This window comes from Gopherus flavomarginatus, chromosome 24 (genome assembly GCF_025201925.1).
Source record: "Gopherus flavomarginatus isolate rGopFla2 chromosome 24, rGopFla2.mat.asm, whole genome shotgun sequence".
In the NCBI taxonomy this organism is placed as follows: Eukaryota; Metazoa; Chordata; order Testudines; family Testudinidae; genus Gopherus; species Gopherus flavomarginatus.
Window position 1 is genome coordinate 4,099,093 of NC_066640.1, and position 26,280 is coordinate 4,125,372.

Genomic DNA, 26,280 nt, shown 5'->3' on the forward strand with positions numbered 1-26,280 from the left:
CTCCCCCCGGCATCTCCATGGAGGGCAGGGGGCCCCCAGCGTCATTGGGCCCCAAAGGCAGCAGCCATAAAGAAGGGACAGGTGAGGAAAGATGGTCTAGTGGTTAGGGAGCTAGCCAGAGACCTAGTTACAGTTCCCTGCTCTGCAACCAACTCCCTGTGTGACCCTGGGCAGGTCTCTTCATGGCACCATGCCTTGGTTTCCCCATCTGTGAAAGGTGCATGACCTCAGAGAGGGGCTGTGAGGACATCTAGATGAAAGATCTGGAGGTGCTCAGGTAATGGGACACCGGATAAATCCCAGAGACAGTGGCAGGAGATGGCTCTTCTCTGAGTCCAGATCAGATAGAACCAGGCATGTGGTTGTATCACAGGGCCTAGCTATTTGACTGCAAAACCAAGAGACAATCTCACTGCAGCCAGAGCCTTCTTTGCACGGGATGTGCTGGGCTGCTGAACGTGCAGGGTTCACAGCTGGGAGTTGGTTTGTGTACCAGACCTTTACATTTCCAGGTGCTCTCCCTTGCAGGAGGAGCACAGCAGCCATCTTGTTCTCAGGGCTGCTGCAGCATCTTACGGAGGAGATGCACACTGTGCTCTCAGTCACTCAGTATTGGGGAAGGGGTTTCCTTTTGTTCTTGCTTGTTGTGGTTTCCCCTTCATCTGAGATGGAAGTCGTTTGGGGTGAGAGCGAGGGCCTGCTCTTAGGGTTTGGAAAAACAGAACCATCCCAGGTGCTTCAGACAGGAATTCACAGTGCTTCCTTGGGGGGTTGAACTTTGGGTCTCCAGCTGTGGCTTCTGGACCCGGGTCCCTGCTCTTTTCTAGCACATTGCTCCTTGCAGCACCAGCTCCAGGAGCCCGGAGATTCTGCATGATTCTCATTTAGTTGCTTCAGAGCCTTTTGTCTGGCATTTCTTTGGTGTAGGTCCAACCTGGGCATCTGCAGGGGACACCAAGGGTGGAAGGAGAGCACAAAACGGATCGAAATGTTTAATCCTTAAATGCTGCGTTCTACACACAGTCCTCTCAGCACCGCTGCCACTGTTTTACAGGTGGGGAAACTGAGGCATGGTGATATGGCGAAACCGGCCCAAGGCTATTCAAGCAAGTCTGCAGGAGAGGCAGGACCAGAGCCAGGTGTCCTGATTCCCCAGCCCACAGCCTCTCTCCACAGCACCATGCTGTCTGCCTGGTGCCAGAGGCCAGAGCCAAACTGCCCAGCCTGCAGAGGGGACAGCAGGGCAGCGGGGCTGCAGCCAGCGAGAAAGGGAGATGCAGCACATGGAAATGCCTTCACCTAAAGTGATGTGCGCAGTCCCAGCCCAGCAGCCCATCGAGCCAGCCACCTTGGGGCAGCCCCAGCATGGGAGGTGAGAAAGTCCAAGGACCCCCGAGTTATGGCCCGGTGGCTTTTCAAGCTGAGATCTCCCTGGGGGCTTAGGCCAAGGGCAAATGTTTTGTGACACTTGACAAAATTTGCCAAAGGTCCAGATGCCCCTAGATCGTCCAGTGCCGCCCCCTGCTTCATCTCTGCAGGCTGGTGGGGGCTCTTGGTCTGGTCCGCTTTGCTCCAAGATAGGATTCCTGGCATTGCTGCCACTTTCTTCAGAGGCGCTGGCATGGGATGCAGGAGCGGGAAGGTGTGAGGGGGCCAGGCCCAGAACCAGCCAGCTGCACCCCGCAGAGCCCTCTGCACCAAAGTAAAGCAAGTTTTCCCTGGGACGGGGCAGGGAGGGGGGCATGGGCATCACACACAGTCCCTGAACAAGAGCAGGGCTGACTGGGTTGGCTGGGCTCAAAGCAGCTCCCTGCATGGAAATCCCAGAGGCGAGAGGAGAGCTTGGCCATCACCACAGAGCTGCTATCTGGTCTTCTCTCACTGCACATGTCTCTGCCTGCCCCGGCTGCAGGGAATGCACGAGGGGACAGCTTGGATCTCACAGCGACCCTACTACAAGGGGAAGGAGCGGGGTCTAGTGGTTAGAGTGGGAGACAACCGCGTGAGGCCCCTGGGTTCTATTCCCTGCTCTGCTAGGGGAGCAGTTAGCATCATGGGGTCAGGGTCCCAGGACTCCTGGGTTCTATTGTGATCTCTAACCAGGAGGCGGCCCAGCTCCCTTTGGGAATGGTTGCCACCTACCTGGCAAAGCAGAAGCTGCAGGGCAGTTGGGTCAGGAGCCGCCCCACAGCAGGGTGTGGACAGAGCCCCGTGCCGGGCGCAGGTCTGTGTGGGACTTACAGGGGGGCAACAGCGACTGGGCATGGAGCCAGGGTGGGGGAACCCCAACGAGAGATGCTAAGAGCCTGGAGACCTGCGAGCACTGAACTGGAGTGGGGCCCCCAGGCCCTAGGGCTGCCCTGCCCAGGAACCGCTGTCCCTCACTGCGACAGTAACTGGTTCCGCCGTTGTACCCAGGGTCTCTGCAATCGTCCCCGTCCTGCCAGTACTAGGAACACACCCTGTGCCTCACCGGGTATCTATGTGGATCCTGGGATGCCCCAGGGCTGGTGCCAGCAGGGCTGAGCTGGGAAGCACCTACAGAGCTTGCCCCTGGGTTGCGCTTCAGCTGGCATGTTGCACTGGGCAGTACCAGTAATGACACGGTTCCCAGCTCTGGGAGGGGACTGTGGCCTGTGCATTAGTGTAGTGGAGCAGGGTCTCAGGACTTCTGGGTTCTGGTCCCGTCTCACTCCCCGTGAGATGGTGAGCATATCGACCAGCCTCCCTGCCTCAGTTTCCCCTTGTAGAACAAGGATGATGAGAGGCCCTGTCACAGATGGCTGGTCCCTGGACATCTGCCACATCTCAGGGCATCTGCCACTGGTCCTGGTCCTCTCCAGCTGGGTGCTTGGGTCTCAAGGCACATGACTGGGAGTAAACACGGGACCTAACGGATACCAGCTCCAAGGCTGGGCAGCAGCAGGAGAGGTTCGAGGTTCAGCTGGCAGAGGGCGGACAGAACCCCGGAGGGTTCACAGCCCCCTGCACCCTAGGAGGAGACCCGGAGAGTCAGGCAGGGGGCGACAGGCTGTGAGACTCTGCTGGGGGGAGGGGAGGATGTTTAGGGTAGTGGCCCTTGAGATGCTCGCAACCAAGGGAGCGAAAGGGTTAAGCCTCAAAAGCATAAGAGATGGACTATTGGGGCCTCCTTGAGCTGCGTCTCTAACCCAGTCCCTAAGAGGAGGTGTGTGCATTCAGTGGAGAGCCAAGAGAGGGAAACTGAGGCAGCAGACACAAGAACCAGAGATCCCTATTACTCCCCTTGCAGGGGTGAGATGAGGTTCATTAGCTAATGACTAGAAAGAGCTTGGAGATCCTAGGATGCAGCCCGGGAGCCAAGCCCCGAGCTCAGAGCAGCCTGGGGATGGTGAGCATGGGGGTGAAAACCTCTGAGGCCAATACCCATCTACACTAGAGCTAGCGCCAGTGGGAGGCCCTGCGCGCTGCCGGGGCAGATGCAGGATGCCAGGCCAAGCACTAGGAGTTATAACCCTGGACAGTCTCCTTAGCCTTAGGAATGTCCAGTCCCTCTTGGAATCTTGCTAAATTCTTGTCCTCAAAGACTTCAAGTGGCAGGGAGTTCCACAGTGTTTCCTGACCTTTTATCACGTCCCCTCTCATCCGTCTCCCCTCTAATGTTACAATCCCCATCTTTTCAATTGTCTCCTCACGGGGGAGATTTTCCAGGCCCTTGATCATTCTTCCTGCTCTTGTCTGACTCTGCAGTGGTGGCATACGCATGGGTGGATGGCCAGGACAGTGGGGTGTGTATGGGATGGAGGGAGAGGTATGCGGGGGTGGGTGGATGAGTAGTTGAGCCCTGATTCCCACTGGAGAGCGAAGGGATCGGCCTGGCTGCAGTGACTGCCCCACTTGGGGATGATTGTGCCTCGTTCCAGCTTGGGGGTGTGGGGTGTGGGCTCTCCCGCTGTTTGAGGATGAGGTGGGAAAGCTCAAGGAGGCGTGGGGGGGTCAGGAGCCCAGCCAGCCACACAGGGTTACTGGGCGGGGGGGCTGGCAGCAGGGGGCGTTATTTACCTGTACAACGGCAAGGCTGTGATCTGGGGGGCTGCGCCCATGGTGGCACATTGCTGCTTGGGAGAGATAGCCCAAGAATGTGGGATCCCCCATACCACCATTGGGGAGCCACGGGGAGGCCCAGCAGGGACAGAGTCAGAGTCCTGTGCCCCGGTGCGATCCCACAAGCCCCCAGTACCAGGCACCCCCTGAGAACGGGCGACTTCTCCAGAAATAGACAGCGCCCCCTGAAACACGCAGCCCCAGAAGCGCCTCATCAGCCCTGTCAAACCTGGATTCGTCCCCCGGCCCAACCAACACAGCCCCGCCCCAAACACAGACACAGAAACTCCCCGAACACACCTGGCTCTGAGGCTGCAGCCCGAGTCCTCGGAACTGGCATCTGCCAATACGGGCCAGCCGCAAGTGTTTTACTGCCGTGTAGACGCACCCGAGAACCCAGCTCCCCCGCTCCCAGATCCAGTGCCCCTCCCCAACGCACGCAGCCCCCACCTCTTCCTAGCGGGTGGTTTCTGCACTGGAAATTCAGGGCGGCCACAAGGAGCTAGTAACTGGTTAAAAATAACCAAGGCCTTTTGCAGGGGAGTTGGAAACGTGGCAGGAGGATTGGCTGGCTCTAGCCGACAGCCTTCCTGTCCCTAGATCGGGAGGTGAAAAGTTCATGGCCCCGGGAGGGAGGAGATGCTGAGTCCCCGGGACAAAGAATATCCGCGGCAAATCAGCATGTCCTGGTGACGCACGCAGCCTCCAGCGGCCTGGTGGGGAGCCGAGAGGACACCTGTGCAGACAGCCGCGGACAGGCCCGACTGCTGAGCTCCCAGTGGAGCGAAGGAAGTGCTGCCTAATGGGAGGAGCACACACTTGGGAATTAGGAGTCCGGAGCTCTGTTCCCAACTCCACTGGGTGACCCTGGGCTAACTGCTACACCTGTCTGTGCCTCAGTTTCCCCATCTGAAAACTGGGGAGGTATGTGAAGGTGGGTTAATCAGCATGGCAGGGCATCCTCAGGCAATAGGGCTCTAGCGAGGCAGGGGTGACTGTTGCCTCCAGGAAGGTTTCGGTCACAAGGCCTCACTCAATTCTTGTCAAGATTCCTTCCACTTCAAGCCATACTCAGCCCATGTTTAGTGCTTTCCACTCAAAGCCCTTTACTAGGAAGTATCAGATGGGGACACTGAGGCACGGGAGGCGGGTGACGTGTTACACAGCACTTAGTGCTCTTACGCAGTCTCTCTAGGAGACTTTATTTTTCTTTTTTCTTATTTTGTTGTTCCTGTTCAAACTAAAAGCGCAGGCTGACTTCCTGCATATCCTGATGACAGGGGCAGGGTCTAAGCCAAGAAAGAACAAAAGTAAAGTTTCCGTGTGAGAGAGAGAGAGCACAGTGTGTGCGCACATCTGTTCCGTACCACGCTGTATCCATTTGGCCTCACAAAATGGCAGCCATCCTCTGCCAAGAGCCATTTCCTAGACACTTAACCGTGCAGTTCACAGATAGCAAAACCACTGCGTAGCTACAGATCTCAAAACATGCCGGTGGCACCATATGGCACCGCATTACTGCCTGGGAATGTGAATTGAAGTGGCCCTGGCTATCTGCTTTCCAAGCCCTCCAGGCTGGAGGAGTCAATGTGCTTGCTGGAGGAGGCGTAACCCTCCACTGGCAGCGCTGATAACTCTCGCCATGTTATCGTGACTCTCACAGCAGGCTGTGTTTTCATTAAAGCCCCAGCTCCTGGAAGCCTGTGATGCTCCACTTTCTAGCCCTTATGGTTGGAGAGAAAAGCTGGAAAGCGGGACCTGAGTGTGATCTAAAAGCTCAAAATCCAAACAAAAAAAGCCCCAAATGGATTCTTTTTCAAAATATCGCATAATTTTGAAGCCACCCTCCTGATCTGAAGGCTGTTCTTGACTGGCCACATGACCTTTCTGAAGAGTTTTGGAGACCCCGAAAGCTTTGGGGGGTCTGGGGTTTTGGATCAGCCACAGGAGAATCACAGGGAACTTTTCACCCCAATAACAACACCTGGAAGGTTTGTCCACATGAGAGAGATTTACCCGGCGCAAACTGGAGGGAGCGAACGCGTTTACAAAGGTTGGCGTGGATGGCCACGCACATACAAACAGGAATGGGCTAGGGCCCAGCCACACCTTTTAGCCTGTCTGCAGAGAGCCTTCGCCCGTGCCCTCCAGCCCACAATCTTAAAGCCGTTCACCACGCTGAGCAGGGATCACATCACGGGCCCTGTTTCACAGCAGGATTAAGTGAGTTGCCCGAGGACACAAAATGAGTCAGTCAGTGGCAGAGCCAGAAGCAGACACAGAAGTTTAAAGACCGAGGCCAGTGGGATGGGGGTGGAGGGAACCCTACAAGGATCAAATAAGTTTTCATGCAGTCGTGTCTCCACTAGGCTGGGCTGCTCTGCCTTCCCCCAGGCCGGACTGCAGGGACACAGTTCAGTGCCACCGCCGGGGCTGCCGAACCCACAGAATCACACATTGGCTACAAACAGCTCAGAGGCAGAGGCCTGAAATAAAAACAGGGCCAGATCGGAACCTGGAGCCACCTCAGCCTTGGAGGAGTTTGGGTCTGGAGCCATGCTAGGCACCAGGCCAAACCAACCCCCTGGACCTGATTGATGAGAGAAGATCAGATTCAGAGCCCAGCTCCCGCCCTCTGCTCCCAAAGCCCCAGTCAGCTCAGATCCATCGTCAGAGCTTGGGAAGCCTGAAGATCCCTATCAGCACTGCTAGGGTCCCTCAGAACCTTCCAGCAGCCCATCACTCCAGCCGCCCTGTAACAAAGCCTTCGGGGACCAGAGGAAACTGACCGGAAGGCGCCACCAATTCACTCAGATGTGTGCTGAGTGGGGCAGGCTCCATTCCTGAGCCAGCCAGGGCCTGGGGCAGCAGTAGCCACCCTCACAGCTCCATCGATCTCACCTGCAGCCAGGGGGGGCAGCACTTCGCAAACACGTCCCTCAGCCAGTGCTACTATGCCTGGTGGGGAAACCGAGGCACAGAGCAGGGACTTGACACCCCAGTAAATCTGCTCCTGCTCTCAGTGCCCTACTTGAGCCTCTCACCACCCCACTGTCACGGAAAGGGGGGTTACTGCTTAGATCCCTGGGCACTACACAGACCCACAGCGAGGGGCAGGCCCTGCGCTGAACAACTTACGGCCTCACCAGGCAGACAGCCAAAGTGAGAGAGGGGAAGTCATCTGCCCACGGCCACACAACATGTTGGTGGCAGAGTCAGGGACAGAGCTCAGCTCTCCAGCGCTAGCCACTGAGCCAGACTGCCTGGTTAGAAAGACCAACCAGCTGAAAATTCTCAGCAGGTTCCTACTGGCAGCTGGACTTTGGCAGAGAACCAGGGGTCTCTCGGTCCATCCCCCCCAAGCTATTCTTTCTCTAGCAGAAGCCAGCAAAGGCCAGTAGCACCAGTAGAGGCCACAGGCCAGCTAGGGGGTTCTAATGGACCTCACTGGGATTTCTACTAGGGGCCATTTGCCTGGATCAGCTGCACGGATTTCCCAGGGCACTGGCCACAGGGCATGAGACTGAGGGGAAATTAACATTACAGCAACATGGAAAAGACTCCGGGCCGTGTTGAAACATCCCAGGGCCCCCATTTCACCTCGCCCTGCCCGTGATCACTGGCTGGCTTGGAGACGGGGGGATGGGCAGAGCAGTTGAATCCTGCCTGGCGGAGGGTTTGCACACTGTCAGCGGGAACTTTCACAGGGTTATGAGCCGGGGCTTCCATTAGGGTGGAAAATTCCATGGCGCTGCAAAGTGCGAGTTGACGTGGGACTCCCTCGGAAGGTCCATCAAACCCCGCAGTGCTGCAGGCGGCAGCGGCCTGGCTGCCAGGGAAAGCAGAGGAGGAGGAGAGGGTGGAAGAGCGTGAAAGGCACAGAGGGTATGCAAGGGGCCTGATCCTGCGAGCGAGAGCTGCAGGAGTAGAGCCTGGTCTCAGACACAGCCAGCCGGATGCACTCGTTTGTATGCAGCCCACATTTCACTACTGAACAAGACAAACTTACCGCAGAAGCAGCCTCCCAGCCCCCTTCTCTGTAAGCCAAGGGTTAGCAGGCACCGAAGGGACTGGACCAAATGGACGAGGCACAGAGAGAAACATTGGGGGCTGCGACCCCAGGGGATACCCAGGGCAGAACCAGGCAGAACTCGCCTATTACGAGGACACAGATGGTCCACAGATCTGTCAAGGTTAACTTCAGGGACCCCTTCGGGCCAACACAGGCCCAGTGTCAGGGTGGTTATGGGTCTGCAACCAAACAAAGTGAAACCTGACGTCTCGACATTTCCCCGGGGAGTCTCCAGCTTTATCCCCACAGCCTGGGGCAGGATCTCTTGGATCCCCGGGCCCCAGGCGCTGCTGGCGCAGATCAGACCCAGCGCAGCAAACCCAGACAACGAGAAACTTCCGAGGGAGTGGAAAGAACACCCCAGCAAGCAGATAGGGGAGACCTCGTGGGATACCTCCCTATTTCTAGACACTACAGGAGCCATTGCTAAAGCCATCCAAAGAGGGCATAGCCCCTGACTCCAGCTTAGCCCCGGGTACCCTGCTGAAGCAGAGCGTAGCATTCGACAGCAACGCGGTGACCACGGCACTAGAGATTTATCCTGAGCGCTAGAGCCGTGAGCCCATGGCCCAGGACCGGCTTTGGCTATAATCAGTCAGGACTCCTGGGACGGAAGCCGAGCAGACGGGACGTAGCCAGAGCGTTCTCACTACACTCTCCTTCGCTTGTGCTCTGGCAAAGTCTAGAGCTGCAAACGGAGTGGGGCCCTGGTGTGCCGGCTGCGGGACAGACACGTCCTGAGCGGTCCGCCTCAAGGAGCTTCCAGACGAGGCAGGCACAGGGCGGGAGGGGAAAGACAAATATATATATGTGTGTGCGTGTGCGTGTGCGTGTGTGTGTGTGTGTCAAAATGGTCACAACTGGGGAGCGGACAGGCCGCTGGCAGGTCAGGCACCCCATCGCTAGAGGCCACTTTTCAGAAGGCTGCCTTGCCCCATCCAGGGTTTCAGCTGGTCCCGTCTACGCTACCTTTCAGCCGGGCAGGAACCAGCCCCAGTGACAGCACCAGCATCGACGGATGCTTTGACCCAGCCGAGAAACCTGAAATCCCCATGCCGCTAGCTGCTCTTTGGGCTGTTTATGCACCTGTGGGGGGGCAGGGGGATCCCGGCTGTGCCAGGCCCGTCTGGCTGGGAGGGGGAATCTGGTTGCTGCAGAAGAGCTCAGCTCAAGACAGAAAGTGACTGTAGAAAGCCTGGAGATAACAGGTCCATGACATGGGAAGTGTCGCACTGGGGTGTTATCAGCAGGTCCCATGCTGCACGGCCCTTATCACAACTCTCTCTAGGTCACTGAGGGACATGTACCTACCGGAGCACCCCCCCCAACAGCAGCCCAGCCTGGCACGAGGCAGGGAGGTGGGAGGGTGGTAGGCCTGAGACAGCCCTAGCCATCGGCTGAGAGTGTGGGTGAGAGAGTGTGTGTGACACAGTGTGAGTATGTGTGTGAGTGAGCAAGTGTGTGTGAGAGTGAGCGAGTGTCTGTGAGTGTGCGTTAGCGAGTGAGTGTGAGTGACTGTAAGCGAGTGTGTGTGTTAGAGTGAGCAAGTGTGTGAGTGTAAGTGAGCGAGTGAGCGAGAGTGTGCAAGTGTGTGGGTGTGCAAGTGAGTGTGCAAGTGTGTGTTAGTGAGAGTGTGAGCAAGTATGTGAGTGTAAGTGAGCGAGTGTGTGTGTGAGAGAGTGTGAGTGAATGTGTAAGAGTGAGCGAGCAAGTGTAAGTGAGCATGTGTGGGGCAGGGCAGGGGGTTGGATAATGGGGGATGAGAGAGGTGGGGTACAGGACCCCTCTTTCCCCAGCTTTTGGCTGGGCAGTCAGCACGATCTAGTGAGCGGGGCCCTGAGTGGGGCTCTGTTCCCAGCTTTGCTGGGGTGATAATGGGCAAGTCCTTTCCTCTCCCATCTCCTCCCTGCCTGTGCATGCAGAATGCTAGCTCTCTGGGGAGGGATCGGCGTGCAGCCCCTAGTGCATGTCCCTGCTTTGGTGTAAACTGGAGGATTTGGGGGTGGAGTGGGCTGGTGTGTCCATGGGCCGGGAGCAGCTGGCTCGGCAGGTCAGGAATGGGCTACAGAGCCTCTTGCCCCCAGGTCGCTGGTCAGCAGAGACAGGACATGCTGCGCGCTGACCTCCACCAGCTATACTAGCGACCGCAGTCCGGCTTCCGCTTCGTGCACAGCCACCGCATCCAGCGGGCTCGGTGCAGAGACCTGAGCAAGACAAGCTGGTGCTGGGGAGCCCGTCCGGGGCAGAGCAGGGGGCATTCGGCTCCGAACGGGCCCCATTTCCATCCCCAGGGCTCAGGGGCCAGCACCTTTCCCCAGCGCTGCCCAGAGTTTGACGCGTTTTTATTACCCTACAAAGCTAAAGAACATTCCTGGGCCGGGTCCTGCCTTCCACGCTGCCCTGGCGCGAAGGCAAGGGACCCGCTCTGCCCCGGGGGGGAGGAATCCCCTCAGCACAAGGAACAGAGACTCCAGGCAGAGAGCAGCGCGCCCAAGGCCCAGCCAGAGCCCTGCCGAGCTCCTGCTTTTCCCATCTCCGAAACAGGCACCTAGAGGCGCTAGGGGTGAACGTAAATTAGCTCCAAGGCTGCTCTTGCAGGAGCACCAATAAAAGGGGGGCGGTTTAAAGCCCCGGGGTCCCCACCAGCCCTGGCACTGGACAGAGTCTGGCTCAGGCAGGGGCGGTGGGGGGGAGGGCAAGGCCCAGCTCTGTACAGTTTTACTGCTGCAATCAGAGGAGAAATTCAAACGCGTCCCTGCTTCCTCTGGCGTTACCTCAGGATGCGCTGCAGTCATGCTAATGCATCTGGACTCATTTACAGGGATGAGAAAATGTTTCCAGGTTTCCCACAAAGTCCCATTAAGATCCCAGTATGACTCTATTTTTAGAACCCTCATCAACAAGGCCTCTGAAAAAACACAGCGGCATTTGGCATTCCACTCCAGAAAGCCCTTAAAGGGCCCGCGGCCACTCAGGCAACATTTTCCAAAGTGCCTACAAGGACTTAGGAGCCACTGACTTTCTGTGAGACTCGGTCCCAGATTTCCCAAGGGGTTTATGCACCAGGTGGAGTTTATAAAAGTGCCCAAGTGAGTTAGGTGCCTAATTCCCACTGAAAGTCAAGGTTAGGGGCCTAACCTGCTTAGGGGGGTTTATGAATCCAACTAGGTATGATCAGCATCTTCAGGCACCTAAATCCCTTTGGCAATCTGGCTTTTCTGTGCCTAGATCACTTTTGAAAATGGGAGTTCAGCTCCTAAGTTACACAGGAGCTTTTGGAAATTTGAGCCTTCGTGACTCTCAGAGCCTAGGGAGAAGCGGGTCACTAGACACTTCACCTGGGCAGGAGTCCTGTGCAGTCATATGTTCCTGGGCCGCTGACTCAGCTAAGCATGACAAGCCGGATACAGTACAGGGAGCCAGGCGCAGAGCTTGTCACTCCAGTGGGAGCAGGCCCAACATCTGCCAGGGAGGGTTTGCCTGGTTGCCTACCAGGCACGAAATTCACCTGTGGGCAAAGGGCCCTGCGTGAGGTTCACAGACCCTTTAAATTCCACAAGGCTTAAGCCCTGCAAGTCCCCTACACTGGCTCCTCCAGAATTTAGAGCACCACAGATCCTCTTGAAAAGCAACAGCTCCACAGCCAAGGGTTCCCCAGCGAACACTGCAGCCAAGAAGAAGAGAAACTGACTCACAACTAGCTAGAAACAAAAGTGAAACCGACACCACCTTCAGCTGGGGCGGGATGGAACAGAACCAGAGCGGCCTGCCCTGAGCAAAGAGAGCCCTTCCCTGCAGTTGCCCATCGGCAGATGTGCACGTTACACGTGTGATTCCCTAGCGCCGCCACCCCAACTCCCTTGTCAGCCTCACAACCAGGCACAGACTCTACAGCTGGCACCAGGGCAGTGGCAGAGTGAGTGCCCCCCTTGCTGGCTGGCATGCTGCACGGATCAGAAGGCACATGATAGGGCCTGGCTAATTCTCCTCTGACTTAAACCGGGGCCAGATTTGGACGGCTGCATGAGCCGACCGCCGTCTTGGCCCAGACCTGGGGAGCTCCCGAGCGAAAGGCGGCGTAAGCTAGACAGCCAGGCTGAAGCGCTGGGGGCTACCAAGGCTGCATCTGCACAGCGAGCGTGGAGTCTCAGAGCCCAGGCCGAGAGATGCCCCCTCCCCAGGCCTCAGGCCCAAGCTGCAATGTCTACACAGCTGTTTGTAGCGGGGCACCTGCGGTCCTCCGTGCACAGCTCGCCTAAACGCACACAGGCCATTAGCCCTGGCTAGTACCATGACCGGGGTCAGGCCCGCAGGAGCCAACTGTCCCAGTGCTGCTTGGCTGGAGCAGGGCCCAGAATCTGTCCCAGGAGGAGTGGGGCTGTCCAAGGCGGGGGGTAGGGTCAGAACTAGGCCTTCTCCCTCCACATCTGTCTCCAGATACAACATGTGTGAGCCTCGTTGGGCCTGCTCTGCAGACAGCTCGAATGTCATCTTAGCGCTGCTCGGTTCCAGTGTGGGCAGCTATCGCCAGCAGTGACCCACACTGGAGCCTACCCAGGACATCAGCTTCCTTGGTGAGGCGCGGCAGCCGCTGGAGGCCAGGCCCGGCGAGTGGATTAAACTGCCTCGCACCCGGGGCTTGTCTTCCTTTTACAAGCATGCTCCACAAACTGGCTTCTATTCCAAAGGGGTTCCAGCGGCACGGGGGCATCGGTCAAAGGGGGACTTGGCAAAAAGAGGGGCAGGGCTCGATGCAGACAGACGTAACGCAGCCAGGCAGGGTAGGACGACCTGGACTGTAGGCTGTGAGACAGGCCACTGTACACAATCAGCCGCTGCAGCGTTGTCACCGTGTGCTGTATCCTGCGCTGGCTGCAGGCCCAGAGCTCAGCTCCTCCTGCTCCAAAATGCTAAAGAAGATTCTCCGCTAGGTGTTAGGCGCCCCGGGACTAGGCCCCATAGCTACACAGTGCTGATTCTCTCCAGTAGGGGGCAGAAGTGCACACCCTGCGCCAGCCAGCTCCTGGTGCTGCATTCAGGAGTGAACCTGAGGGGTGAGACCTCCCCCGTTGCCAAAAGGCCGGAGCAAAGCCTGAGCCAAGATGGAAGCTGGGGGAGGGAGGAGCACAGACCTCATCCTCCCAAAGCTGGCCAGTGGTGAGGCCGAGCGGTGTAGCAGGTTGGGTACCCGGCGGGGACTCAGGAGCCCTGGGTGCTAAGCCTGGCTCTGCCACTGCCCTGCTGTGCGACGCTCTGCAAGTCATGTTTCCTCACCTGCTTTGCCTTGTCTGGGCAGAGAGGAAGCTCTTTGGGGCAGGGACTGTCTCTCGCTGTTTGCACGTCCAGCTCAGAGCACAACAGGGCTCTGCACTCAGGGCTGCTGCAGTAAGAAGCCGGAGGAAAAAGAGACAGCAAGGAGGAGAAAACGCATGCCCAGTCTGGGAAGTGGCTGATCCCTGAGAGCCAGGAAAGGCAGAGCGGAGAGCAGGGGAATTTCCCTTGCTTTTCCTACAAACTCTTCTCCGGGTGCAATTAAAGAGATTTGTTTAATAAACTCTCTGGAGAGAGGAGCGGGAAGGTGGGGTGGGCCTGGAGCCAGCAGCTGTGCTCAGACATGCCTGGTTCAGTGGCTCCCGGCCCCTTTGATCATCACCCAGGGCAAGGCACAGCTCTCTCTGGCTTCCCGGATGCAACTGGAGGGTGGGGATTTGCCATCCCTGGGATTGTCAGAACGCTCCAGCCCGTGGCGCGCAGCTCCCTCTCCTGGGCTGTCCCGGGGCTCTGTTCCGGCCCCGGGAAGAACAAACCAACCCCCGGCTCACCAGCAACTCGCAGGCAGGGGTCAATCAGAGCAATTCTGGCCTGAGAACCTCTTGGCCCTAGACTAAGCCACACTTGGGGAGCAGCAGAGACCCCCAACAGCAGGCCGCTATGAGAATTCAGGGTGGGCGGCCTACAGCCCACCCCCTCCATTCATCACCAAGCCATCTCACACACTCACACGGCCCTTCCTGTGCACACCCAGTCGGCTCGTCTCCGCCCTTTCACTAATTTACACGCACAGTGCTACTGGCGTGTGCCCAGGCATTCCCACGCACCTCTGCCTCCCCCCTCGGACAAACACACAGCTCCTCGTGCGCACACGCACACAGCCTCGCACACCCAAGCACACTGTCTTGCACACACATACACGCTCGTGCACGTCCCCCCCGGCACACAAACACACCGACACATACACTCTCTCCAACACCCGTCTCGCATGCACGGCCACTTCCATCAAAAAACCCTTTACTCTGCACTTTTCAGCAGCGCCGCTTCATTTGTATGCACCCCGTGGTGCACACTAGCCCAGGCGGACAGGTTACTAAAGGAGATTTTACAGCCATGCTCAGAGAGGTTCACATTACAGTTCTCTCCACTGTCTCACTTTCCTTAATCCCGGGGCGGGGGGGGGGGAGAATTGGGGAACGGGGGGGCAGCATGAAGGTCCCAACTCCAGCCAAGCAATGCTGATGATAAACCTCATCCATCCCCTGATTTATCTGTAGTTTCAGCCTAGTGCTTTGCAGCAAACGCCATGGTTGGAGGCTACCGAGGAAAAGCTGGCAAGCCACCAGAGTTACCCTCCCAGGCCGCAGGGGCACAGCTGCTGCAAAGATGGGAGAGGTGTGGGGCAGTGGGGAGGGCACCCCCTCCCCCCAAAAAATCAGTGGCCAGGCAGGCTTGGTTTGGCTCCGTGAAAGAGAACAGGATGGAAGCGGGCAGAGTCCCCAGCTAAGCTGGCCGGGAAATGGTTTCTGGAGCTGCGAAAAATTTAGACAAACTCAAAAAAAGGTTTCCCAGAAATTTTTCATCAATGGTTTGTGGGCGTCTGTCAAAAATTGATATTTCCCCCTCTTTTCAGCCACTAAAAGGGGAGGCGGGAATTGCCTCCAAACCAAACATTTTTCCATTTTTGGGTGCCAAATATTTTTGGGTTTCAGTTGTGGAATAAAAAAAGGTTTGGTTGTTTGACTTTTCTTTTACACTTTCCCTGCCTCGAATACGATCACATTCAGACACAGGCCGGATATTCTGGCCTTAGCGCTAATTGCAGATGGACACTGGCAGGAGACGGGGAAGCCATGGTTTAATGCACTTTTAGAGAAACAGCTGATCAATAAATCAATCCCCGGCGCAGTATTTTCCACACCACAAAAATGGGCTCAATCTGTGTTACACCCGGGGAGCAGGGAGCACCTCGAAATTCCTTCCTAGGGCTTTGGAACAACTAAGGAAGACGCTGGTTTCCTGACGGGCCACCCCGTATTTCGTGCTGACTCCGACTGGCCCAAGACATGGGGAGCTGATCTGGCGTGAGGAGGGGGCAGAGCGAGGATGGATGAAGGGAGCTGCATGGCTCTCACTCATCCTCGCACTAGCCCCTCCTGGGCCAGCTGGAACCGGGCTCAGCACAACCGATGGAGTGGCCCGTCAGGAAACCAGCGTCTTCCTTACTTGTTCCAGAGCCCTAGGAAGGAATTTTGAGGCGATCCCTGCTCCTCGGTGTAACATGCATTGCCCCAGCTCAGTATGCTGGGTGCACTGCCTGGCTCCAGGCTGGCAGAATCCCAGCCCCTCTCTCTGTGTTTCAGGGAGTCCAAAGACATCAAACCAAACAGCAGCACAGAGCCCCCTCCCCAAGCGCCCTGCCCCGGGGCCCAGGAAAGAAAACAAAGCCAATAGAACTCTTCCTGCATGACCCCCCCTGGCAGAGGCCTGGGGACAGGGATCAGCCATGCAGGATAACTGAAGGTCAGCACAAGGGAAGTGAACTCCTGTCCTCCACCCGCAAACGCGCAGCTCCGGGGAGCATCCCGGGCGATGGGTGTTATCAGGGCACGGCAGGGGGCGGGCGCTGATCTCGGTTGTGTTGGCGTAAATCCGGAGTCTCTCTCCAGGGGTGATTTCTGCCAGTGCCTGGATCCAGCCTGCTGCCCCACCAACCAGCCTTACAGGGCCTGTATAGATCAAAGCCAATGTCATGACTGGCGCCTGGGGAGGCTCGGGTGCCACCATCAGCCTGGTCCGGAGAGGCGCTGAGCACCTCCGGCTCCATCCAAGCCACAAGCTAGTGGCTGCGTCCCTGAATGGATCTCAGCAGGCTGCTGAGACAGGGGAGAGCATCTGATCTGGTGGTTCCTTCTGACCTTAAACACTGGGATTCCCCAGCCTAGGAACCCGCCCAAGCCTGAGAAAATCTCAGGCTGAGAGAGAGGCGGAAAGGCGGAGAATTCAGAGCAGCAGAGCGGGCTCAGAAAGTCAGAACGATAACGCCCCCCTCCCCACCCCTTGGTGTAACTAATACCCAGTACCTCCTGGGGCGATTCTACAAGACAAGCTGCAGGCCCCTTTTTGCACCCAGGCTGGGAGCGGTAGGGCTGGTGGGGGGGCGAGCGATGGCTCTGCCGACAGACACACGCTCGTAGCCTGGGAGCTGGTGGCCCTGGCTGCGGGAGTCGTGCTGACGGCAGGAGACCCGAGCGTCCGGCTCAGCCTGTGTGTGAACAAAATGAGAGCAGGATCAGCAGGGAACTATCCCCACAAGGGTTTCGCTGCTCACCCTAACACGCGGCCATGCAGCCATGCGCGTGGGTAATTACCGACACTCCGGCATCGCCCAGGAAGAGGCGCAGGAGGGAGCAATCTGCTGGGCTTGGAAGTATTTCCTTTGCCCTTCCCGCCCCCCAACTGACCTCCTGCTGCTTTCGGTTCCCGTCCCCCTGTGTAACTGCAACCACCATCGCAAGAGGTTCAGAGTCTCGCTCTCCAGCGCCTAGGCTGTACTGGAGGAGAGGAGGAGACGCGCAAACCAGAGGCAAGAAAATTGAGTGTCCTCAGAGATTTGGGCCAAACAAGGGCAGCTTGGGCTATTTGGGGTGTACGGGGGGAGGGGAACCGATAGGCTGGGTGAGAGTGAAGGAGGGAGGGAAGGGCAGGGGCCTGGAAAGCCCAGCTCCTGACACGTCAGAGATGACTGAAATGCGCCCCCATGCCCCTCTGGGAGGGTGATGCAGCAAACACCAGAGCTGCTGCAGCCTCCAACGCTCGGCTCTGGTGGGGTAAGGGGGAGAAGCAAGTGCCAGGCCAAGCCACCCCAACTGCTGGCTGCCCTGCTGGGCGTCCACACCCCATCGCACAGACAGAATCCCAGCGCTTCTGGGTAAGGGGGAGGGAAACGAACAGGGACAAATTAATCCATTGGCCATGAGTGAGACGGAAAGATTCCCAGCCCACGTGACACGGGAGAGAGCTGAGAGCCCCAGAATAAACTGAAGTGATTTACTCTGGCGCTACACAGAGAATCAGCTACCCACAACTCCAAGGGAGTCGGCCGTATCCCTGGTGACAACACAAACCAAGAAAGGAAAGTCCCAGTGGCTTGTTTGCCAGGCCGGATCTGCCAGCTGAAAAATTACAGGCTTATAAAACGCATGGGGTGGGCGTGTGCGTTCAAAAAATGTTGGGATCAGAAATAGAGGGCCTGACTCTGATGATCTCCTTATAATTAGAGAGGGAACCTGAGCCACAAAGTTCAGCCCCAGGTCAAACCTTGCCCAAAGTTTGGAGAGGGAGTTTGGTTTTCGCCTCTTGTTCCGACAGGGTGAAATTCCCCATTGTGCATTCCAGCATTCAGCGAGCTGCTGAGGTCCCCACCGAGACCTCAGACCAGGGCTGGAGCCCTGCATCGCCCCGGCACTGACTCTGCACGCGGCTGCATTTCATCCCCAGGGTCTATATGGAAACAGCACGGACAAATGAGATGCACCAATGAGATGCGATCGGCAGGGCAAATGTCACCAAAGTTTTTGTGTGTTTGAATAAAGTCACGTGAGCTCAAGTCATCATCGTCTTGGGGTTAGGGCACTAGACTGAGGAGCCAGGAAAAGGGGGTACTGTGAAGGGTTCAGCCACTGACCTGTTTTGTGAACTTAGGTACATTTCCGTGCCTCGGTTTCCCTTTGTCTGTTTAGATTGTGAGCCCCCAGGAGTAGGGACGTTCTCACCACGTGTGTGTAAAGGGCACAGTGGTTGGGGTCACTGCAGTGCTAGAATACCGTGGATAATAGCATTCCCATCTTCAACTCCCTTTCACAGCACCAGGGTTTGCAATGAAGTAAACCCGCTGGGCTAGTCCAGTGGAATCACTGCCCACCAGAACGGAGTTCAAGGCACCAGGAACAGGAGAGGACGGGGACTCGAACTCTCTCACCGGAGAAGAATTAGGCTGGGGTCTTTAAATAGCACATGGACCCACCTCCTTTTTAAAGGGATCACTCAAGAAAGCCTGGCAAGCCCGCCCCACACACACACACTGCACTTGGTTTTACTGGGTAAGTATCAGGCACATCCGCTCTGATCGTCCCTGGCCTTGCTGGAGATAGGATGGCCGCTTGCCCGGTTTTACGCCAGACGGGGTCTCCTTTGGGCTGCTCTGTCCCCTCTCCGGTACCGGGTGATAACCAGACATGGTTCTGTCCGGTACTGGCCAGGGGACGCCCTTTGGAAGAGTGCACTGCTCCAACTCCACCAGCGTGACCTCACGCGCACCGTGCATAATAGGCATGCTGCTGGGGGCGGGGCAGGCAGGCAGGGGTGGGAAGTGCCGAAATATCCGGTATTGCAAGAACGTGGAGGCCTTGTTAGGATGCGTCTTGTACCCTCTCTACCCAGGGTGCTGAGTCTTTAGCAAAGGCTTTCTCCACCGCTGGAGTTCACTGGGGGTGAATCAGACCAAACCAAAGCCAAAGGCTCCATCTCACCGCAGAGCATCCGGAGTGCTCGGCGCCTGGGTCTGAGCCTTGCCTGGGTGTGAGCAGCCCTGCTGCAAAGCCCTACCCAAGAGGCTGTCCCCTCGCTGGCACTGCGCTTCCCCCACGTGTTGCTAGGACGTATCCCAGGGGCTCCCTGCTGTAGTGAGCAGAGCTGCTTGGTGATTCCTTCCCAGCCAAGTGTGGGAGAACCCGTCTGTCCTACTGGACACAGCGGGGGACTGTGGGCAGGCGTTGGAGGACTAGCAGCACAGAGCGGTTTGGCCTCAGTCACATTGCAAAGCGGTTTCCCAGCCTGAGTCAGGGCAGAGCCTGAACTCTGACCCACCCTCCGGCTGGGCGGCTCAGCACAGGGCTCAAACACTACCCCCCTTGGGGGAGAGGGTTTTTTTTGTGGACAGGAGCTGGGTAGGGGCAATGCCAGGTTCAGAGCCTGGGGTAACTCGGCGTTAAACTGCCTGCTCTCCACACGGCACTTTTCCCAGTAGAGCAACATCGGGACTGTTACATCTCACAAGCCCTGGTGTGAGTGCGGGTGTAAAGGTGTCTTAGCCCTTCCAGTCCAAGGTAACTGTGTCCACACTGGGGGCGAGGAGGTGGCAGATTTAACGTGCACCTGCATAGTTACAGCCGTGCACCTACAAATCTCTCCCTCGCTCAACAACCCGACTTCCATTTATGCACAGACTATTCCACACTAGACGGGACCTGAGCTTCTCACGGAAAAAAATCAAAGAGAACACACAACAATTTCCAGGCCCTCTTTAGCCATCATCTAGATGCAAAAGAAACGGTGCATTTCTCTGTTCCTCGGGTCACCTCTACACTTCCAAAGGTTTTGAATCCAGTACCCAGCTATAACCTCCCAACATTCCTAATCCAGATCCTGATTTCACTGCTTGGGACCAGCACTAACCGAACTGCCAGAGCCTCTGGGAAGAGTAAAAGTGAGCAACACCAGGAAGCGATGTCACTGAGGCCATTTGAACTACAGCTCCCAGAATGCTCCTGTAACCAGCATGCCCTAAATTAAAGCCACAGACCATGTTTATCAGCTCCCAGCGCCCTTAAAGAGACACTGTCAGGTAATTCAGGCCCGACATTGAGATTTTGTTTATTAAAATCGCCGATTAATAGAAATCCTCTCTTGATTTTCTCCCAAATGTCATTGGAAGCCGGTTTTTTAATTTTAATGTAATCTCCCCACCCGCTCTTTGCAGCTCAGCAGCCCAAACATTGCAGTATGGTGCCAGCACATGAGAATCTGAGGAGTCTGTTTTCATTGCCAGGCTGAGCAAAATGCTGCAAATAAACCAACCGCAGAAAGGAGGAAAAGAAAATTAGATGCCTAACATTAATTATTGAAGGGTATTTTGGTAACCCAGATGAGGGTTAATAATTTCATGTATGGAGCCCAAGTCGGCTCTTAGTTATACTGTGTGAGTCCATCGGAACTGATGCAGTTTGTAAACCAGAATCATATCGGGCCACTGGTTTTAAACAAACAGTGTCCAAAGGGGGTAACTAAACAATCTGTGATGTATTCCGGAGGACCCAACTCCCCGGAAGTCAATAGAATTTCCCTGGGGGAGCTGAGAGAGGAAGCTAGCTCCGATGCACAGACACACACATATACAGCCATACACTGAAACACGCAGTGCAAGACCCTGCTATCTCCATGTTACTGATCCGACCCATCCCTGCACCCCACGTCTCCCCAGCTCCGGATCTGAGCTCCCTGCAGGCTCTGTTGCCTGCTCGTATCCGGGTTCATAAACTGCACTAAAAAGGGGATCTATTTTTACCGACCCAGCTTTTAAAATTAGACCAGACAGAAGGAGCCAAATCTCTGCTAAGCCACTGCAGAGCATGAGGGCATGAGGGCACGGCTGGGAGACATGGCCGAGACCCCGGCCTGCACGGTGGAGAACGGGCACAGACAGTGGGAGAACATGACATGGGCACGCAAAGGTTACATTTAAAGAAGGGGCCCATTGTTTTTCCCAAACAATGCGCAGCAGATGGGAGAATCGAAAGTATGTTGCAACCTTCCCCCCCACACACACAACCCACGAGTTCCTAGCTAGTTACCCCTCATGGTTCAGCACATGATCTGAGATCACTGCTGGAATTCACTGCCTGAGCGGCTGTCTCATCTCCTCTGACCTCCCCTTGCGAAGAGGTACCAGGGCTCCTCTTTTTGAATACCTGAGGCCGAGCCCCGCAGGGCCCTGGAGCCAAGCCAGACAGCACTCTCAGACCTGGGCTCGGAGCCACCAGCCCTGCCAAGTCATTTTCCAACACAATTCAACTGAGGTTCATTTGAAGTGAGTTTTTCAAGGCACTCCCTCTTAGGGGACTATTTTCTTCACGGATACCCACACCCGGGGGAACCTGGTGCTCCTCCGCCTGACGTCAGGGTAAGTCACGTGTCCCTGGGCTGAAGGCATGAATGGGCCCAGCGGGAGTAAACCAGCAGAGCCTCAATGTGAGTGGAGCTCGGCATCCGACCCCCTTCACATAAGCCCCCACATGGGCTGTGAAAGGAGGACAAAACAGCACAACCACCAAGCACATCTCCTGTCCCTCCCCCACCCAGATAAAGACCTAGCCAAGGGGTGTGGGGGAGAATTCAAGAGCCAGGGGCTCAGAAGTGGGGGCTTATCAAGTGAGACTACAAGATCTTGTGGTTCCCCGGGCCAAGGTCAGTATCAGAGAGCTGTAGCAATGACACATGGGAAAGCCCGATTTCACCTTTCCACACGTCCATACGCACCTAATTCAAAGCCGCACTGCTCCCCACACAGGTGCTGCATTTCCTTTTGACCACATACTTCCCCCCATGGCTCCTACCCCTTGGGTGATGCTGGGCAACGACCTCCTTCTCTGGGAGTTTTAAAAACCCATACAGGGCTCCCCTGGTCAGCGGTTGCACACGGTTAGTTCCCTGGATCTTCCCCAGAAGCAGAGGTGGGTCCACCCAGGACCCGGGATCCAGGCACCTCCAGACTTGCACCCGAATGCAGATTATGGCCCTGAACTTCACTTTATTCGTCTCTGAAACCCTGCAAGCGTCTCCTCAGCTCTGCGACACCAAACGTGGGACCAAGACCGGAGACGAGCATCCGGGAGACATGACCAAACCCCTCTGCAGAAGAGGAAAGCGCAGCTGATATGGATTCCCTGATGCGGGGTAAACCCAGAGGAAAAGCCTGTCCCAGGCCAAGAACTGGAATACCAACGAGGGAGCGAACGCCAGAGGCCCAATTCTCCTGCCCTCCAGCATGGCAGGTGCTTTACACTCCCCAGGCACTGGTCACTGACTGCACAAGGGCCAGAGGTGGGAGCTGAAGCTGCCGTGGCTCGATGCAGGAACCCCTGGGTGGATTCTCTGGCCTGTGCTATGAAGGCATCAGACTAGATGATTACAGTGGTCCCTCTGGCCTTAAGCTATAGGAATCTTCCCCAGGAGCATTTTTCTTTCCTTTTTTTGGGGGGGGGGGCGGGGGAGAGACTGTGATTTGGTGCCTCTGATGGATTTCAACGGGGAAATATTCGCTGCTCAGAAATAGCTTTAGGAACTCAGGGTAAGAGTTCATAGAATCGTAGGACCGGAAGGGACCTTGAGAGGTCGTCTAGTCCAGTCCCCTGCACTCAGGGCAGGACTTGGTATTATCTAGAGTTACCCCTGGCTGGGACAGTCCTACCTTGTCTGCAAACCAGGGGCTGGATGGACACAACCAGAAATAATAATAAATAATAATTAATCAGCAGGTCACATGCTTTCTTGCTTCTGCAGGCCGAACGTATTGCACACACTAGGGGCTCCTTGCATTAATAATAATAATCAATTGCACTCATAATAAATTGCTCATCTAAGGCACCTTCCAGCTGAGGATCTCAAAGCACTTTGCAGTTATTAATTTAGCCTCAGAGTTCTCCCTCTCCACCCCGCGTGGAGGTAGGTGACTATCACTGCCCCATTTTACAGATGGATAAACCAAGGTGCAGAGGGGGAGGAAGTGTTTTGCCTGAGATCACACCCCAGGAGCCAGTGGCAGAGCTGGGAGCGCGGTGCATTAACTGCTAGCTCACGCTGCTGTCCGAGGAGATAGGCATGAACCTGGGTCTCGGTGGAGGGAAGCCCCTAGTCAGGGAGAGAGAGCTGGACCGTGTGCAATCGCGTCATCGTGCTTCTGGATCGGAACCAAGCCCGGCACTGCAGAGCCCTGGCCAGCGCTGCACTAGGCAGAGGTGCCAGGGCTATTTTAGTGCAACACAAGCCTTGGATGAGCTCTGGCAGGGAAGGGACAATCCCAGAGCTGCTGCTCGTCGAGGGGACTCTCCTGGCCCACGAGCGAGGGCAGAGGGAGCTGTCTGTGGGGAGCCCTGCAAAGCCCAAACCTGGGGCAGGTCCACATCGCCGGGAAGGCAGAGCGCAGATCGGGGTTTGGCATATTCTGGCAGCTCCCCAAGCCAAATGAGGCTCCCTGCCGGGCATGCGTGGGAACTTCTGCTCCTGGCTTGTTTCAGTCCCCTGACACGGTGGGAGAGACCCACTCGATGGGCACAATTGTTGTCCTTGCTGCACTGGGCTAGTGGTGACTGACAGGCCACTACTAGCCCCCCAAGACATTTGGTCCCTGGCAAGTGCTAACCTAGGAGGGGCTGTCTAGGGGGCGAGGCGTGTGCATGGGGAGAGGAAGGATGGAGAGAAGGAAAGAGCTGCTGGGTTAAAGATCTTTAAGGTTAGAAAGTGGAAACTGAGGAAGCACGACAGTTAATGTCACTCATGCAGCCTTAATTCTGCAGCCTCTCGCATGTGTTTAACTATGTGATCGCACACCGTCTAGGCTCAATAGCCGTCTGCGAATCTAGGCCCTTCGTTTCCAGCCACAGGCCTGTCCCACTGCAGCTCCAGAGAGGGACAGGACACACACTTTGCCAGCAGGCTACACAGTGCATGGCTGTGGTGGGGTATCAGGCTTCTCGGGTTCCCTTCCTGGAGCGGTGAGCAGAGCATGGTCTAGTGGTTAGAGCAATGATTGTAGCCAGCAAAGTCAAGCACACAGATCTGGCACCTTCCTTCCCAAAGGCAGCATGGCTGAGTCAATGAGATGTAGCTTTGGCATCTGAGACCCTTGGTTCTATTTCCAGACGCGGCCTTGTGCAAACTCAGTTGCCTTATTTGCAAAATGTGGGGGGGAACGACCGTCGCCTGGCTCCTGGGGCAGGAACCTGAGGCCTGTCTCAGGAATTGCCCAGAAATACTAAGGCCAGTAAAAGAGGCGAGACCAAAACCCAGGGGCTTCTCTCCCCCTTTCTCCAAGAGACACAGGCAGGTGGAACACGGCTGCAATGTGCACGATACCTAAGACAGGGGAGGTGAGCCTGCTCCCGGGCACTGCCTCCTGGGTGGTCAGCTAAGCCATAGGGATCCTCCTGTCCCTGTGGCTTGTCTGTCTCCCCGTGGGTGCAGATCTGTGGGCCCCTACCCACACCCAGTGCAGGGGGCAGCATGTGACCCTGATGTGGGGGTTGCAAGAAGGGGAAGCAAGAATCAGGTTAAAGCCACAGGAAAGTCCAGCCCTAGAGGGACTGACTGGCAGACGGAAGGAGAGGCAAGCAGGGTGTCTTGCTAGTCTCCTGCCCCACTGACATCACCCTCCTTCTGGGGGGCAGCTGGAGAGCTGAGGGGCTGGGACCCCGGAGCAGACCGAGCCTTTGGTCCTTGCCCTTTCTCCTCCTCTCTTTTCAGTGGAGCTCCCAGGCCTAGAATAGACCCTCACAGTCACTAAGGAGCAGAGGGAGGAGAGATTCAGGGGTAGGCAACCTATGGCATGTGAGCTGCTTTTCTGTGGCACTCACACTGCCCGGGTCCTGGCCACCGTCCGGGGGGCTCTGCATTTTAATTTAATTTTAAATTAAGCTTCTTAAACATTTTAAAACCGTATTTACTTTTACACACAACAATAGTTTAGTTCTATATTATAGACTTCTAGAAAGAGACCTTCTAAAAATGTTAAAATGTATTACTGGCACGCGAAACCTTAAATCAGAGTGAACAAATGAAGACTTGGCCCAGCACTTGGGAAAGGTTGCGGACCCCTGATTTTGCTGGAGCAAGTGGGCCCCGCAGCAGGGAAAGGGTCACTCAGACGCAAAGGGACGGCTGGCTGCTCAATAATTAAATAAATATCAAAAATCAATACGGACAGAGCAAGCGATCCAGCCTCCCCCTCCAACGTGGCCCTGCCTCTGCAGAGTTTTGGTGGAATATGCAAAGAAACTTTCAAGCGAATATTTTATTCACAAAAAGAAACCGCACAAAGCACACACTCAGAGAGCCCACAAAGGTAACACACAACACAACCAGGGAATATTCTCTCCTGTCAAATAACACACGCAACACCAACTGTGAAGAGAACCTAAAAGAACACCCACATACCATATTGCAGCCCTTGTTTTATAAACTAACACACACAACACAGGGCCAATATGCTGTGATCTAAAGTAACACTCGTGGTCAATATGTTATAACCCAACGTAACACAAACCCACACAACAGTCCCAGTGATCCCCTAAAACAATACACAGAGAGGGACTATTTGATGACCTAGAGTAACACAATGCACAACACAGGTAGTGATCTTTGCCACCCCCTTTAAAATAACATGCACACAAAATACACAACACCCAGAGAGTATTTTATCACCTACAGTTACACAGCCACCCACAATGAATAGGTTGTCATTTAAAGCAACACACGCATAATCAATATTTTAATAACACAAACACAATATACACCAAGAAAATATGATCCCTCAGAATATCACACAACACACACCGTGAATATTTGTGACCTACAAGATACACACTAGCCAAGGTGCACAGATTATCCCCTAAAATAACACACACAGAGAGAGACACACACACACACACGCCCATGTGATTCCAACTTCGTACAAAGTTAGATCATTTCGAAGAAAAACTGCCCCCATCGTGCCCGTCCCCGCAAGCCCAGGCCTGGGGTGGGGGGACATGTGCCGTTCGTGCAGAGGAAAGTTTCCCGTGTATTACTGGGAGGGGGGGTTGAAAGCAATTAGTTATAGGCCGATTCTTTCCCCTCTAAATGCCCATGAAGGCAGCAGTGCCCCGAGGCGAGCCGGCTGCGAGCTGCCAGTCGCTCTTTTAAATTACACACCAAATGCCCCCCTGCCCCCATCTCCCCAAATGCCCCCCAAACCCTGCAGTCTCCCTGCACCCACCCACCTCCCGCCGCATGACAAAACAACCACCACCACCACACTGGCA

At 56.0% G+C, this 26,280-nt stretch overlaps 1 protein-coding gene and 1 long non-coding RNA gene across 4 annotated transcripts in view; both read right to left on the minus strand.

Annotated features, from left to right (window-relative positions):
- The window catches only part of LOC127040026 (nuclear factor 1 C-type), a 116,350-nt gene that overhangs the window by 85,167 nt on the left and 4,903 nt on the right, over positions 1-26,280 (minus strand). The window lies entirely within an intron of this gene.
- LOC127040095 (uncharacterized) lies at positions 15,268-26,169 on the minus strand. The gene is made up of 2 exons (XR_007771363.1): positions 16,891-26,169; positions 15,268-16,155 (listed from the first exon to the last, which is right to left on the minus strand). It is a non-coding gene; the product is annotated as an uncharacterized LOC127040095 (long non-coding RNA).